Raw genomic sequence first — 13,314 nt, forward strand, 5'->3', positions numbered from 1 at the left:
CTGTTTTTTGAGAGGGTGTTTTAAAATGGTGTCTGCCTATACAAGCTTCCCAGGCACGGTTGTCTACACAGGGTAGGAGAAATCTGTTTTTAAAGGCATTAATGAAAGTAATTCCCTAACAAAATTAATTAACTTCAATGAACTGTCCTCCGTGTCTGTATAGATAAGATCTCCCAACCCTCAGGATTGCTCAGTAAGTGATTCCCAGGCCAACATTAACTAACATTCCCCTTTCAGTGACCATGACCTGTTGGATCAGTTACGTATGGATTATCAATGCTTCTGGCTATTCCAGGCCCACTGGAGACCTCCCATTCCCCAGGCCCTCTCTGTTTCTGGTTGCCCTGAGGCAGTGAGCTCTGCCAGTCTTGCTGTAGCCTTCAGTGCTATATGAGCCTTGATGTACCTCTGTACTCCTCCCTGCCTCCTGAAATTAAGGGGTTTTGTAGCCCCTGTTCATGGGAAACAGTGTGACAGTTTAGGTGTCCCTGGCTCTCATGTCTGTACTCTGGAGGCTCTCCAGACCTCTGGATCTGGGACTCAGGCTTCCTCCCATGCCTGCAGTGCACCATCTAGTCACAGACAACAGCACCTCAAGCTGAGCTCTCCCTGTTTATTAGGGAAATGGCACAACTCCTCCTCAGTGGTGTCTGGTGATGGACCTATGACATCTGATTGTCCTCAGCTGGTCAGGAGAAACTCAGTGGAGGTGTGTGTACAGGTAGGAGAATGCATTGTCATGGGAGCAGCCAAACTGCATCTCCAGGAAGGGTCGCTTGCTGTTGGCCAGATGATTTTGTAAGAAAGGCTGAAAGCTAGGAGTTGAGGACCAGAGTCACACTGCAGTAAAAGCTTGAATGAGTCACTTAGGTCCACGCTGATGCTCTGGAGTTTTAGGCGAGTACCTGAAGTATCTTAAGCTAAGGTTAAGAGAGACACTTAGGCTAGCCTTCTTCCTCCTGTCTTTTCTGTATGCCATCTAGTTGTGTACTTGTTAGAGAAAGTGCTGTCTCTGTGTGTATGTGCATGTGTGAAGGGTAATCAGCTCTCACTAAAGTGCGAAATCTCATCCTGTCCTGTTCTATGCCCATATTAGTAGTAGTCATAGTATTAATGCTGGTGGGGGAGGTGGGAAATATTTTATTGATTTCTAAAACAGCTAAACTCATTTAATGTAAGGGAAGCCGTTTCAAAGCTGTATGCATCAACCCTCTCAGTTTCACTCCACTGACATCGCAGCTTTCTGAAAATGAAAGCCTTGTACTGTCACCTAGGGAGTTTTCTGCTGAACTTTTAATAGCTTTGTGATGAGGTGCTGTGCAATTCAGCAGGTAATTGGCCTGTGTGTAACCCAAAATGTTTCTACAGGAGTACATAGGTGAACAGCAGTTTGTACTAATTAAATAATTGCTTCTATTAAGCTGAACATAATTAATGCAGCTTAGATAATAGAGAAAGGTAAGTTAGTAATTTAACCATTTTGAGTTTGGGGCAGAATTTTCAGTGAGTTACTTTGTGGCAAAGAAGAAAGCATTGGGAAATATTGCTATAGAACAACTCAGATGAAAAGAGGTCATCTTGCAGTATGTGTGGCTGCATATTAGACTTGTGCTGAAAGCTTTTTATACTTCTGCATGGTTGTATGGCAGACTGTAGTTAGAGCTGGGAGGGAGTATGTTGTCTGGTGGGGGTTTTGTTTGTGTTTTTTTTTTTTCTTCCTCAAGAAGCTTTTAAGGCTTAGAACACTTGAATGCACTTACAAGGTTGTGTCATTTGCCCAAAGCAGCCCAGCAGTCTGCAGCCTCTCCCCTACTCCATCTAAGTTTTAACTGCCTGGGGTCAAGGCCAGCTCTGATTTGGGGCAGGTTCAGGGCCAGGTTCCATGGTGCTTGGCTCCAAGCTGAAGTGTGGGCTGCTTTGCAAGGGGAGGGGAGCTGGGAGCCCAGTGTGACAACAAGGCAGGCAGGGTAGTGCTCTCACCACCAATTTGGCAAGTCCCCCTGTACCTGCACAAGAGGAGCAGGCAAGTCCAGTGATGGTAACCAGGGTTGGCTAAGAGTGCGGTGATCCAATGCATAGAGATGAGACAGGTCCAAGATCAAGCTAGGGTGTTGCAGTCAGGATCAGCTAGGTAGAGGGCCAGGCACAAGTTTGAACTCAGGCAAGGCCCAAGGTCTTGAGCTTAAGTGCAGCTCCCTAGCAAAGGGGTAAGGGCCCTGCTGGAGGTATCTCACAGAACTTTCTCATGCTTAGATGTTTCACAGCAGTCTAGTCTCAGCTTATAGTTGTGTTGTTCTAGGGCTGGGCACAGGCAGCCAGACCCTCAAGAGAGAGCAGAGAGGTTGCAGAGCCTCTTTTGCACCCAGATTAAATAAAAAACCCTAAGATTTTCACACACAGAAAAGAGAGCTGCAGCCTTTTCACCTAATGATGCCAGTGGAGCTGACCAGGGCACTCTTTAGGACTGGAATAACAACATTCAGGATTCTGCTTGTCCTCCTCACAGATCTCAGTTTGAACCTGTCTTCTACTCCCAAAATTAAATATCTTATTATTCCTGAGACGAATATCACACTTACCCAGGCTTTGGTCATTCTTGGCAGGGATTACTTTTATCCTAGTCCTTTTTTCACACCTGAAATTCCAGCCTAGAGCTGGAAAAACTTTATGAAAGCCAGGCAAATTACAAAACCCTCTTTATTTCAATTTATCTCAACGTTTGTCAGTGGTGTTTATCATCATAGGAAAGAACGTGTTTGTCTCTGGTGTGGTACTGTAATGCCAGTGAAAAATGTGCATTCAACCATAGGTTGAAATTTTCTGTGTTTTAAATGCTTGTATCTAGTCCCAGAGCAAAGAAAGCCCAACTGAAGCCAGGCATAACTGGAGTGGCTGGGGCAGGATGACGTCTTTAATACCAATCTTGCTGAGCAGGAGGCAGCCAGAAGGGTGTCCTAGAGGCACAAGCAGAAAGCATCATGACTCCTTCATTTTACAGTGCCTTGTACCTGAGAAATTCCAAAAAAATTCCGGTGGCTGGCAGCAGTCCTGGGTATATTGTAGGACTGATGCTTAGTCAATTCCTGGTAATTTTGTCCTTGCCACTGCTGCTGTTGGGAATGAATTGCAATAGTTTAGTTGTCAGTGGAAGCTGGAGAGGAGGGCAGGTGTGGTCCTACACAGATTTCCTCCTTTTTCTCACCTGTGTATCTGTCCCTGCTCTAAGGTCTGAAGTCATGTGCTGGAGCTCAGGATTTCCCTGCCTTGTCTTGTTAAGTGTCATCTAAGTATTGGCTAAGATCAAAACCCCTCATGTTCTTTAGATAAATGGCTTGCTCTTTGTAAGCAAAAGCAAAAGATTGAATTGTCTTGACATTTTATAATCTTTCTGTTTTCACATGTTGAAGCTTAAATGTATTGCAAAAGGTTCCTGTCATTTTCCTGAAGTCTGCTGGGAATACTATCCTGACTTTGTTGTGGTCTGATGTCTGCATCTGGTCCTGCGACCTTCTTGAGCCTGATGTAAGGTTTTGTATTCCTCAGGACTGTGCTGGCTCCTGGACAGTTCAGGCATACCTGTTACTAAATTATATCTGATGAGGAAATATGAAAAGATCAAATATGGCTTTATTCGCTGGAATACCTCAGCTACATGAGTTACTTGAGGGTGGAGCTGGGTAACTTCTGGTCCATCAATACTATCCTATTCTCCATGGTACTGCATCTCTGTTCGAGCTGCTGGAATTTGTGTATTGAGTTTTCCAGACTCAGCCCTAATCTTATTTACTTGTGAACAAATCTGTATACAGCATTGACACAAATAATTTCTCTGCCAAGCTAATATGCAGTGCAAGGGAAAACATATTTAGGTGGCTGTGTTGGATTTGGGAGCCTATGAAGCTCATAATTTTCTTATCAAATAGTAGACTTGCAGCATTCTGGCACCATGCAGCCCATCAGGAGTAGATGTATTTCTGTCAAGGGAAAGAAAGAAAATTCAGTCCCATTCTTTCTGCTCTGGTGCTCCCAGGAGATACAGAGAAGAGAAATGTGATCCCTGAAGATCTCTGTGGATGGCGAGAAGAGAGTATATAGAGAAGGTGAAAATCAGCTACAGGATGCCATACCTTGAGGAATTCCAGATTCAGTTGACTTTTTGATACCTTAGGCTTTAAGCTATCTTTTGATAGTAGGCATTGTGGATGATGCTGTCTTCAGGCAGCCGACAGCACCGTGTGTACTCTTCCAAGAATGTGGCGGGGGTGTGGTGGTGTCACTTTTTCCACAGAAGGTCAGAATTAATGATTCTTTATTGATGGTAGAAGCATTTTGTCAATTGTTCCCTCCTTGAAATGAAAACCATCCAATTAATAATGCTGAAAGGAAATGTTTCACAAAGGGCTGGAAAATGTAACTGTTTTGAATCCTTGTGAAAAATAGAGCCTTCAGTGCAGCAGTATTTCTTTTAAAATTGTTTTCTGACAAGCCTTCTCTTGATAAGGAGTCTTGCACATCAGGAAAGACAAGGAGGTAATGACTATCTAGCTGCTGTGTTAGAGGTGTATATGTGTGTGAGAGAGACTGGTAGTGGTGGTACATAATCCTTGTTGCTTAAAAACATGCTCCCAGGTGCGAGTTATCTGCAAAATGCTGCTAGTTAGAGCTTCTCTCCAGTTGCAAGGGCAAGGACTGTGGCTCACATTGAAGGTGCTCAGATATTTCATAACCCAGGCGTGGAGTATTCCCCACTCCTTTCAGTTGCCTGGCTGTCCCCATCAGCTGACTCAGACCTGCTCTTAATCCTGAGTTTGGCCAAGGCTGAACCTTGGGTGCCAGGGTAGGGCAGCCTTGAGCTGGAGATGCCTTCCCTCCCAGGAGACAGAGTGCCCTGTTAGATGCCTTTAGGGCATCATGGAAATATAATTTGTTTAATCTGATCTGTTTAACCTTGGCCATACTGCCACTGCCCTTCACATTTCTGGTTTGCATTTGTGATACTTTTTTCTTCCCCCTGGAAACTGAGCTTACTTCATCAGTTGGAGTGGATGCTGAAGAGCAATTAATTCTGCCTTTGTACCAGGCTTTTAGAGAAATTATTTGTGATCCAAAGATGATTGGATGTGTTTCAGTGTCAGCACTGGGTATCCCTTTTTAAGAATGCTATTGAGACTCTCATACAAAAAATCAGCTAAGCATGTTTCTAGGATGTAATTTTATTGTATTAAAGAAAGTATTGCATGCAGTAGAATTAAACAAAACCTTTCAATTAATTCATCAAAGTATTTTCAGTGCTTCCTTCCAGGACAGGCAGAATTTAAATAAACACCAAGCAAAGGAAGGGGATGGAAACTTTTTTTTTTTGACCTTACATCTTATGTCTCTTTTGCTTTAACTGGGACTAGTTAGGCTGAATACATAATCATAAGCTCAGAGGCTTAATTTTTGTTGCAGGGAATTTCTGTAGCAGGAGTTTGAAAAGTCACAGTGTGATTGATGTCAAGTAAGCCTTCAGTTGCATAGGCTTTGAGCTTGGTATCCGCAGTAACGTGAGTTGTTAATCTCAGTGAACAATCAACAGCCATAGTAATGGGCTAACAGAGCATCCAGATTTTAAAAAATGTGGATGATGGCAACAAAGATATCTTGGGCTTTTTATCTGTTGAAAGTTAAATGGGAAAAGGTTTAAAGCAGAACTTTGTGGTTGTTGCTGTACGCTTCTATGGGAGAACTTATCTTGGGCCGCATATCTCCGGGACACAGGGCTCTACCCACCCTGGGGACAGTGATGCACAGACATCAATATGATGGATACAAAATGTCCGTTTATTTAGCTGTGTCACACGCTTATATAGCTCTTGCGCTTCCTGTTCGTGCCACTCCTATGGGGAGGAGTCTATCTTTCCGTCACATCCCGTGATCTTCCGGTCGCCGATCCCTGTCTATTCCCCTACAGTGGTTAATATATTGATGGGGCCAGTTTTTAACATTTTCAACAAAATGGATGCTGACATTCCTTATTGGTCTGGTTTTCTGGCAGATGTGACAAAATAAGTTCATAAAACAAAAAGGTTAAAAATTGTAGAAAGGGAAGAGGCCATTTTAGTAATGTTGCCTATAGATATGTTTCATTAGGTGGGCAGTAGAGTTGCTCCTCCACTTCAGGCAAAAGTCTAGAATTTATTTCTGGGCTATGCGCCTTGTCAGTTGTATCTTTATATGCAGATCTCTGTGCTAAAATACAAAAGGATTTACAGCAGCAGAGTTAAGGTTGTGGTGGTTTCTAAGAATATAAGTCAAGCAAATTCAGTCTCTAAGAATGTAAGTCAAGCCAGATCAAGATACACAATCACTTTCTTGTATTGGAAACAAGGCAGAAACTTTGGATAGGTACATTGTAGAAACAATTCCTCCAAGTTTAATTTTACTCGAATTGTTGTCAGTTTTGTGGTTTTTGTCATTTGAAACTGGAACAAGCGTGGAAGTCACTTTATTCTAATAAACTGGAAATGAAAATAAAGACACATTTGTCCCAGTGAGGTCCTTCTTAATATGTAGAGTTCTCCCAAGATGTCTTCCTGTTCATGCTTCACTTCTAGGAAATCCTCTTTTGAGAGCTGCTGTGAAATATGAATTTGGATGTATTTTTCCAGTTATGAATAAGCTGTTCCTGTGCTATGGATGCAGTTTGGATTGAAGACATTATGGGAGAAAGCAGATTCTGTATCTTGCATGGTACTTCAAGCTCTGTGCCTCATTCAGTAATGCTGTTTTAAGCAGCAGAAGTGTTCAAAAGTGGGAAAAGACACATCAGTGCTAGCAGTGTTTCAGTCTCCTTTCTCATACACGATTACTTCTAGTTGAAAAATCTTCTAATGCTCTACTTGAATTGTTTAATTTGCACAACAGATTTTTTTTCCTTCTCAGTGTTTCTCCTGAATGGCGAGTGTACTTAAATGGGAAGAAATGGCCCTATTTCTTCTGTCTGTCTAATCTAATTAATCTGTCTCATTTATTCAGCAATTAGAACATAAAACTTTTTTTTCCTCTCACTAAGTAGAAGATGGGAGTGCTGAGCATCCGTGTTTGTTCTTGTAGAGTCTGTCTGGTTGAATAAAACACATCCTTCGGTGCCATCCTCTTCACTTGAAACAGGTGTTTGAAGTTCACCTTTTTGGATGACTTTGAACTGAAGGCAAGGAAAGCCTACTGGGAAAACAAGCGTCAAAGGCCTTGTATGCTTTTTGAAAGAGTTAAATTACTCTCTGATCTCACTGGTTTCAGTCAGACTATTAGGTCTTTAAGCATCTTGTCTTTGAGGATTAGTCTGAACTCTTAATTGTCTGTTCCTGGTGGTTTCCATCATTCCAAGTGCAGTAATCCTGCTTTAAACAATATCTGTGGCCGTCATTGCATTGGCATAAAACCTCTTATTATTCTGCTTATAATAGTCCTCACTTAAAAGCTTTCCCATCAAAAGCCTTTCAGCCAATCCATAATTGGGGTGATGGCAGGTGAGGAGTGTGGGCAAAGCTGAGCAGGGCCATAGCACTTGATAAATTGCTTGTTCTCAAACTCTCTGGGCTCCTGGAGGAAGGGAAGTGTCACCAAGTCACCTTTTTACTAAAACCTGCTGGCAGAGTGTTGATTCCCAGGTGATTTGCATTAGAATAGGATCTAACATTTGCACTTGCTCAATGCCCTGCGGGCTTTGAGAAGACTTATTCTGTAGTTTGGAAGCAGTATGCATTTGTATTTAAGTCTTATAGTGACAAAATTGAAGGGCCATAAAGACAATTAAGGGACTGGAGCACCTCTGCTATGAGAAGAGGCTGAGAGAGCTGGGACTATTCAGCTTTGAGAAAAGAAGGCTCGGGGGTATCTTATCAATGCATATAAACACCTGAAGAGAGGGCACAAAGACAACTGGAGCTCTTTTTAGTGGTGTCTAATGACATGACAAGAGCATCAAGTGGGCAATGACCTGACCTGGGACAGAGGTTTGATTTTCCTGCTGTCTTGTCTTCTCCAGTGCTATGTGCAGTCATCTCATTCTTTTGTACAGTATGGTTCCACTAATGACACCTTTTGCTGTTCTATCAATTTTTAAAAAAAGTTTTAGTTTATTAAAACCCCTCTAATTTCTCTATGCATGAGATTTTGGGGAGATCTCAGCTTTTATTTAAAAATATGTAAAAAATTAGTCTTTGTTTTTCTAGAGAAAAAGACCAAAACCATAGCTTTCTAAAAAGCCAAAATATTAGGTAGTAAAGAGATTCTAATGCTCAGTGTGTTATAAAAACATTTTGATTTTAGGAAGCTGATTTTTGATTTTTCTGTACGTTACCTTGGCAGTATTAGTTTCATGTATTTTCTGTTCAACAAGCTTCCCCCCCCCCCCCCCCAATAATGAATTTATACATTACATATTTTGGATGTGTAGAATTTATGTATGCATCTTTTTTGAGTCTCAAGTCCCGTGAAGTGCTCATATCTGATCCAGTGTTTAATGTGATTCAGATTATGCAAAGAAGCTGATAATGCTACCTTCTTCTAATTAAGTGCTTGAACATGAACCTAAGTGGAAACATGCTGTGTGGGATGTTCAGAAGTGCCCATGGGAGAAAGGAGCTTAAGTCCTATTTAGAGTGAAGAGCTCATTCCCACCAGCTTGAGAATGTTATGTCTCCCCATGCTCTGCTCCTGCTGCTGTCAGCAGGTGCTCTGATGACTTCATGAGCCATGCTATGGTTTTCTTGCACCATCCCTTTACTTTCACACTAATGGAAACTTTTATACCTCACCAGGTTTTTCTCTAATAGCTTTCAATCCAGTGATTTTAGTCCAGTTAATGAAGGGGTCTCTTTTTGTTCTTCCTGAAAGACACAGTTAGAGGGAGTTGTTTTCCTTGTATTTGCAAAAAGACACATGGCTTCTGACACACAGGCTCCTGTTTTGCAGGTCCCTGGTTTGCTGGTTGCGGAGAGGCCACCTTGTCAACTGGGATCACATCAGGTGCTCTGAGCTCCCGTTCCTGCATCAGGTACATGAATAGCTATGACAAATTTATTGATCTAACATAAAGCTCTGAGGGGATAATTGCATTTGAACTTTAAGACCTCAGTGAATGGCTTTTTAAAGAGTAGAAAAGACAATCTCCAGAAGCTATTATAATTAATATAATGGATCAGGCTGGTAACAGAGATGTTGCATACTGCTGGTGTGGATTGTGTTTCCTTGTTTCCCTCAGAGTGGGATGGCCTGGAAAGACATTGTGTTGAGCCCTTTGGGTGAGGGTACTGAAGTGAGCATTGAATTATTATCCCAGGGCCCTCTTTCTTTCTTAGTATTACTGGCAAGCTAATCTAACTTTGAGTGATCTGGGTACTGCTCACTTGAATACAGAGAGCAGCTCTGTTCTTTCCAACCCAGATAATTTTTTTTCATTTACGATAAAAGCTGATATACTATGAGCCTTCACTGTTTAAGAAAAAATAATAAATAAAAAAATAAAATCCTGTCTACTGAAGTAATGCGTGAAATTTGTCCATCCTCATTCTTTTCCCCTTGAACCTGCATCTTTTGTGCACAGTCTATGTATTTTGAATAGGGGAAGAACACAACCCAGTCCTTCCCATTGTGCTATAAAAAAAGGTGGAGGTGTTGAAGAACATGCTGTGGTAAGGGAGGGACAGACAAACAGATTTAAAAAAAGGTGCTGCAGCATCTGGCCCCGTTGCTATTAGTATATAGTTGATCAGTCAGCAACAAATGACTAAGACACCGAGATATATTTAGGATAATCTCAGAGAGTGCAGCCCCTGAAGTGGGGAGAAAGGAAGAAGATGATACATTGGAGTTTATGTTCAGTCCCCTCTAAAGCCCTGTAGGGAAAAGTATTTCTGAATCTTCTGGAAGAATAAAGCCAAAAGTAAAACACTAATAACTTCCAAGTGGGTGGATCTGAAGTGGTGAGGCTTTTAAATGGTAGGTTACTCTTCCCCCTTTCTTTTATTTATCTTAAATACTTCCTATTTTGGTCTCCTTTAAACAGTTACAGTGCACATACTGACCAGCCCCAACCTCCAGCTGAAAGTCAGATTTTGTCAGAAATCTGGAAAGAGAAATAATTTCTGGTTTGCAGTTGAAACCGAAATCCGCGCGATAGCAAATGGCAAGCGCTCACTGGCAAGCTGCTGGAGACACTCAGAAAAGTAATCACTGCATGGTGTCCGTTTTAACTGGGAGTTGCAGGTGCTTATTTAAATCCCTGTAGGTCTGTGGACTTCTGCAGCAGGTGCAAACTGAGGATTTCACCAAGATCTGTGGTGTGAAGCAGAACTGAAGTTGGGCATTTGATGTTAATGAGTATTAACTTTTGGCTTGGGTATTCCGATTCTCTCAATAGCTGGGGTCTATCAGGAATTTCATGTTGCTTGATTTTCAGTGACCCTTCTCCTCCAATTTCTAGCTCTCTGGTTCTTTGTGGGAAAAGGTATTGTCTTTGCTTTTATATCTGTCTGACTTCCACATTAGTTACAACTGGAATTAAGATCTGTGCAGTGTAGTTAATGTTACCCTGGGTCAATTGAGTTGAATCAATCAAAGCTCAGTCTTTTATGCTACAAAATAACTTCTTGTCACTTTTTTAACCTTTGTGTTGTCTGTGAAGACTAAAATATCTGTTGTTATTGCAGGTCCCTCAGAAGGGCTATTCTGTCCACGTAGGTTTTACAGTTAAACAGAACAGGTTAATTTGGTAAATGGCCATAATTTACCACCTAATAGAGTCTGTAATCAGACTAGGAGTTTGTTGTGTTTTCTGCATTACTGTGTCAAAACTTGAGTGACTTTGCTTTCAATTCTCAAACTGAATTATAGGTTTAGGCCAAAGAGATGCAGCAAACACAGGCTTTCAGCAGCTGGACTGACCCAATTTTCTTCATTACCAGTGACGATTTTGTTGGCTTTGTGTGATTATACATTTAACTCAAGCAGAACTTCCAGTAGGTGAGGATCGGAAAAGTGTAGGAGACTTCTTTGTTTGCTTTGTTACTGTAAATATTCATACAGCATCACTGTATAATTTAGAGGATACAGCTCCTAGGGCCATGTTTACTCCCTCAGCCTTACAGCATTGTGTACAGCACTGCTGTATGATGCATGCAGGAAAAAACCAAAATCTGTTTCACTGTAGAAAATTTTTATATTCAGTCTTTAAGATTGTCTTTACAGACTAAGGACAATTTTTTTCTGTGGTGTAAGGGCTTCTAATGAAACACAGTGAATCAGCACTGGGGGCTTCTGTTTGGGCTGACAGTGAATGTATTTGATCATGGATACAGTAAGTGTTTGTACTTTAAGTCATACGAAAGAAGCGTGAGCTTCCCAAGCAGTATTTCACCATTGAAGTCAGGCAGTATGAATTGTCATCTCAAGTACAGCATCACTGGGAGGTGAGATTTAGCCAAAATGATCACTTCTGCTATACAGATGAGGAGATGAGGTGTTGGAAAAATGGCACACTGTCATCTTCCTTTCACTGGCAGAAAGGGAGGGAAGTGTCTGCCTGTGTCCGTGCAGTACTTATATGCAGATGAGCCTAGACCGTAAGCTGTCAGGTTGTAGACTCTGAGGGATTTAAAACAATTTTTGTGCCATGAAAAGTCTTTTTGCCCATGTGCCTAATGGTAGGAGTGGAGTCATTGTGGAGGGGAGTAATGCTTTGCTTTCCCCCACCAATTTTTGTTTTTCTTTAGCTTTTCCTGCTTCTTGCCTCACTACTGACAGGGAGACTGGTTTGCCATGCTAAACACCTTGGGGCTGCCAGGATGGAGAAAACTTACAGGCTCCTTTGACAGCTGTAATCAATAAGAAGTGAAAAAATCTCACTTTGAGAAGCCCTTTTCCAACTATAAATGGCAACAAAAGTCATGAAAGTGAAACCCTGATTTTAGACCAAACTGTGAAATCTCAGCCCAGGGAAAAGATTTGCAAACCAGGAGTTTCTCTGCTCATCTGTGCGCACCTCAGTCAAGGAAAGAACCACACTGTTCTAGACAGTTCTCAGAAATTCTTTCCTCAGACAGCTCATAAGCTGGAGCTTTGCTGAGCACATCCTTGTGCTCTCTGGGCAGAAACAGGTCTTGCAAGAGCTTTCGTTATCATATTGAAACCTTCTCCAAAGGTCCCACTCACTCTCTGAGAGATGCTGAATTTCTCCAACTCTCGTGAGATCACTGGGAGATGAGGAAATTTCATTAATAACATCTGGGCAGAGGGAGGAATCAGAATTAGCTTTTTAACCTAACAGGTCTACTTTATTTTTAAAAACAAGTGAATAATTTCTATGGAAGGAAAAAAGTTGTTTCTTTCCAAATAGATTTAATTGCCGACAAGTCACATTGAAAAATGGAATAACGGCTTCTAATTATGATTAGGGATTGACAGAAATTCCCAGAGCACATGGCTAATCAAAAATAGAGGCTGAGAAGTGCAGTATTTTTCATGCTTTATTATGGTGACAATGACAAATCATTCAGAAACCATAATAGGAAAAGTTAAGTCTAACTGGTATGTTCTAGTTTTGTGATGTTGAGTAACTGTTAGTGTGGGCTATTACTGTCGTCTTTGTTTTGCAGGAAGCAATGCCAGCAAATAAATATGGCTATGTCCTATCTTGCTATTTTACTCGGAACTTAGCTGCTTATTTGGTTGATATGGAGTTTTTATTCCCTTTATGTTACGGGTGCAGCTAGGGAATCTGGTGGTAATAAAAATGAGGTTTGCACTGATAGATCTCAATGTTTCATGAAGTGTGATTTAACATTGCAGATATGTAACAGAGAAACAAGTTTGCCCCCATGGTCACTTAGCTGGCAGGAGAACTAGTATGAGTATCCCTGCCCTGGAGTCCCAGCACGGGGCTCCTTATGTCCAACCATGCAGCCTCTGGTTTGGTTGTTAATAGAACTGTCAGTGGTATCATTGCTCGTAAGGATGTGGGGAGGGCTTTACACTCCCCAGATATTAATCAGGTATCTTTTTGTCAGCACTGAATTAATTTTTAAAAAAGAGATATAAAAATAGTGCATCCTTTTGTATTAGCTATCATACATCCTCTGGAAGCATCTTTGCCAAATGCATGAAAGAATGCAATTAATGGCTACCCAAAAGATTTATTCTATTATCTTGACTATCTTTTTTCTAAAGTAGTTTGACATTTTATTTGTCTGACTTATCTGTTGTTGTAGGGAGATTTTGTTTTATTACCCCTGAGAAGGCTGAAATGTTAAACAGGAAATACAGGAGCTCCTT

The 13,314-nt window shown here is 41.4% G+C and overlaps 1 protein-coding gene across 10 annotated transcripts in view; it reads left to right on the forward strand.

Moving 5' to 3' along the window:
- TSPAN4 (tetraspanin 4) overlaps positions 1-13,314 on the forward strand; it is a 464,080-nt gene that overhangs the window by 150,421 nt on the left and 300,345 nt on the right. For all 10 annotated transcript variants that reach the window (XM_075094496.1, XM_075094500.1, XM_075094501.1 and 7 more), the window contains one exon: positions 8,959-9,040. The gene's annotated coding sequence lies outside the window, so the exon portion shown is untranslated. The remainder of the gene's footprint in view (positions 1-8,958; positions 9,041-13,314) is intronic.

The sequence above is a fragment of the Phalacrocorax aristotelis genome, chromosome 5 (genome assembly GCF_949628215.1).
Source record: "Phalacrocorax aristotelis chromosome 5, bGulAri2.1, whole genome shotgun sequence".
Taxonomy (NCBI): domain Eukaryota; kingdom Metazoa; phylum Chordata; class Aves; order Suliformes; family Phalacrocoracidae; genus Phalacrocorax; species Phalacrocorax aristotelis.